Here is a 4,588-nt window from a genome sequence, read left to right on the forward strand (position 1 = left end):
AGAGTCAGAAAATTGTGCAGATTAAGACTTAACAAGAAATGTTTCAAAGTAAATTACTTCACTTTCACAGCTGACAGAACAGGGGCCACGAGGACCACTGCCTAATTCAAAGTCACATAATGTGCAAAGATCAGATAAGTTTCTCAGTTTCACTATCGCAACGGTGGAGACTGGAATTTCAGAAGACGAGAACATTTTAAAGACAGGAGGTTTTGCTACTGCTACATGCTACTGCTTACAGGACATTGTTCTCTGTCTTAGTCTAGTGTGTTATTTTGCATGGTAAAAAGAAAAGAAAACTTTAATTTTACAGAAAATGATTTAAAATTTGATTAGTTTTCTTCCTTTTTTTAAATAGGTCTGTAAAATGACCGACAGTATTTGTAATTTAACACCTCCATAGTTATTTCGGGTATCTTCCCAATAATACCAAATTACGCTTATTTATTTATTCTTTTTTAAAGAAAATGTACAATACTTCTCTGCTTTCTTAATTTTCATACAATTACTTGTAAATACACATTTCGATGTTTACGTAAAAGTTTATGTCCACACGATCAATTTAACCATCTTCCTCAGCTTTTTTTGGATATATATTTACAGCGCCCTCCATAATTATTGGCACCCCTGGTTAAGATGTGTTAAAAGCCTTAAAATGAATTCAATTTTTATTGCAGAAACATGCTTACACTGAAAATTGTAGAAAAATGTAACCTTCAACTCAACTCAAATGAATTGTTGGCAAAACGGGGTTGTACAAAGTATTAACATCAAGGGTGCTGATAATTGTGGCGCACATGATTTGATGTAAAATAATAAATTTTTAATGTGGGATTTTTTTCACACTGAATAAATGCACTTGAATTAAAGGTTGAATTGTTCTCTTCTTTTTCATTGGGGTCCTATATTATTTAGAAAAAAACTGAAGCTAAAGAACACATCTTAATCAGGGGTGCCAATAATTACGGAGGGCGCTGTATGTTCCCTTTTGCATTCAATCCCTGTAATTCTGGATACAAGTTAAGCAGTTTTTGCCTTTACATCCAACATGATGCAGAGACATTTTGTTAAACAAGATGCTCTGAAGGTTGAATTTTTCAGGCATTTTTGGCCCTGCAGTGGCAGTGCAGGAGTTCTTGGGCGATCTATGGCCGTAAATATTTATTTTGTCCAGACCTGGGAAGGTGTCTTGTATTGTTGCCAAGTTACTCTTACTGCTGAGGCTCACCGTGCTCTCATGGCTGCTCTAATAGCTGCTCTAATAGCTGCCGATTTTTTGGACTTTGTTGACAAGATATTTGCCTATTTACTGACATAAAACTCTTTTTTCTTTTATTTTTTTACACACTCTATGTTGCAGCCCAACAGATGGGCCTTTACACAGAAAAAGGCCGCTTTCTGTTTTTCTGGCTCAGCAGAAGTATTTGTGAATAATTAATTGACATTCAAACATTTCTTCTAGAATGATTAGGCAACAGCGTTTTAGGCTCAATCGTGGTTTGTACTTTATTTGTCTTCCAAAATCAGACTTTTTTTTTCTTCTTTTAAACAAATCAAATAGGTGTTAAAGCTTTATTGAAAGTTCTTGATCATTATAATTTACGGCAAATCTGCAAACTGAAATTGTTTCACTGCCAAACATTTCCGACTTTATTTAATGAGTTGAATTGTAATAATTCTAAATGAATCCATAAACTGACTGTTTAACTGTCAACTCGATTTAGTGAAGATGTTTAGTGCTAATAGACAAAATAAAATAAAATAAAATCTGTAAAATAACATTATTTCCCTGAGACATAGATTGAAAATGTCAGTAAATTTATTGTTTTTGCACTTTATTTTAATTAAAACATTATACTTTACCTCCACTACATTTCTTGATTGGAATCTCTTGCTGCTGTTCATTTGACCATTATATTTTTTCATGGTGTGTTAACGTAGACAAAGTAACTAAAGCTGATGGGAATTTCATTGCATGTATTTATTTGCATGACCTGGGTCCTCTGGCCGAGTCGGGCCTACATACTTCCATATCAGGGCAGATTCTGGCTGTTATACCCCTCAGCTGTATATTGGTGTTGTGGAAGTAGGATCATGCTGTATATAGACCAGATGTTTATCCTCACAATTTTTTGCAAATTGTTGATATATTTTCATCTGGACCCACAACTGTTCTCTCAAGCCTATGCTACTATGTCTAATACAAATAAATCTGTTAGTGGTCCCTCAATTCTCTTAAAGAAGAAATTGTTTTTGCGTCTGTCTGCAAAGGGTGTCGAGTGATGTCAGTGTCTGCAGGGGTCCCCGTGACTGTGGACTTGATAAGACTTCTGTACGTACTACAAACAAGCCTTCAGTCTGATTTTATGGCAAATAAACAGTCTGCATTCTTGCTGCACAGACCGTTCACAAGGAGTCATTGCTTATATACAAAGATGAGAAACTGTACTTAACATATATCCATGGAGACCCTTGTCAAGAAGTGGCCTTTAGATTTGAGACTGTGGCATGTGTGTGTATCTGATCAATCAATCGTACGCTGTATGTATTGTTTTACACATTTTTAGCAAATTTTTTATGAGGCAGTTGCACATATTTTTGTTCTTTTTTATTTCCTTTCCTTGTTCAGCAAAATACCCACAAAAAAAGCAGCTCTTTTTCTTGATGTCAGGAGACAGACAGCTTGAATGCAACATGTCCACATCCTCACATCTCCCTGATCGTATAGAGACACGTGTGCAGTCGGCATCTGTCCTACATTACGATTTTCTAATCTGGGATTATCTGGTAACTCTTCTGCAAGACAAACTGACTATCTGATCATCTCGTGGTAAGGATTTCAGTGCTGGCAGTCATGTTGGTCAGTCATCCATGCATCTTAAAGATAACTCTGACGCCCTGATTTGTGTTCTAGCCTAATTAGTGAGCTATTTTTTACACAAAGTACAGATTAGATTTTAGTACAACAACCTTTTCTCTCATTCAACGGCACCTTGTATTCTCACAGATTTATAATTCATCAAACAACTGCTGTCTCATATGTAATTCCCGTTCTAAAAATTACATCAATTTCATCACATTACAAGAGCAATCTTGGCCCATGTTCCCTCTTATCAACGTTATCTGATAACTCATGTTCAATGGTTTATGTATAAATAGTGGAGTTTTGTGAATCAGGTTTTGAGTTCTGACGTTGTTCCATTCTCTCAGTTTCTCCGAGGTAAAGTCAATAAGTGGATTTTGAAGTTTAAAATGTAAGAACATCACCATACCTTAGAGTAAACTGATCCCACTGCTGAAGACAAAATCAGGCTTGATTTGCTGAACGCCTTCATACTCATTTGTTGCCTCCTTCTCCACGTCCAATCTTTTTCATTTAAAGCTGAGGCCAAATGCCCACCATCCACTAAACCAAATCACACCAAACACCCTGAACATGAGCCACTTTAAACCAGCTAAAAATGTGTTCTTTCCCTGAGGATGAAATGGAGCATAATTCACTGAAGTGTTTCTGCAGGAAGCCTATCAGACTTGGAAGTGAATCTTAAAAGCGCCTTCCTCTGCTGTGCACATAACCATTACGGCTCTTTATCAAAGACGAAGCCCTTTAGATGTCATTTCCATTTAAAGAGCAGCTGATGAATCGAGTTGATCAGTTCCTAGTTTGAACATATTCAAAGTTATTTTTAATGATCTACAGATGCGATTTCACACTTGCGTACGTTTTTGAATGTAGACGACTCAACTGTTCTTCAGTGTTCAATACATGTAATTGCTGATATTTGTATTGCCCTTTCAGCCTCAAAACCCTTCCTGATAGAAAGTCATATCAGACAATATCCTCACACGTGTGACCTTCAAGGCTTTAATAATCCAGCCACGCTTTCACATTCCAGTGCAGTTTTATCCAAAAATCTGAGGGGAAGCTTGTTTGTTTGGAATACAAGAAAGGTCAGTCGTCATGTATTTATCCCGACCTGCCAAGCCTACTGGCAGCAGCAGCGACACTAGGAGAAAGTGGGAGATGTGGAAGATGTGCGATCTCTGAAAAAAGAACATGTGAATCACAGTGTGGCTGTGACACACAAACAGAGTCCTTCCCACTCCCTCGTATGCTATCTCCTACAAGTACACACATCCACGAGAGCCAAGGATCCACGAACCGCACATGCAAATGATGATACATATACAGCATTTAAGTAATCGTGCGGGGTCACGGCTGAATTTCTGCAGGCTTAATTCCTCTGAAGAAAAATGTTTACTATAGCAAATCACCTGCAACTTGAGATGAGGTTTTCACACACCACCTCAGGCCATTTATTCCTGGAACATTACATAACACAGCAGTGGGTTCTGCTCACATCCAGCCAAACAGCCTCCTTAGAAGAAAACAGGAAGGTAAGAGGATTGAGGCAGTGAAAAAAACACAGCCATCAGTCGCTCCTCTATGTGGGTTCCCTCTCAGGGATCTTTGTGTTTCATCTACATGCAGGGATATTGTAATGAGCCGAATAATGACACCGAGGCATCAGATCCCCACCATGGGATCCACTCTTAGATACTGAAATAAAAGCAGTTTTTATTTTAC

Source organism: Stegastes partitus, unplaced genomic scaffold (assembly GCF_000690725.1).
Source record: "Stegastes partitus isolate 25-593 unplaced genomic scaffold, Stegastes_partitus-1.0.2 Scaffold106, whole genome shotgun sequence".
NCBI classification, from domain to species: domain Eukaryota; kingdom Metazoa; phylum Chordata; class Actinopteri; family Pomacentridae; genus Stegastes; species Stegastes partitus.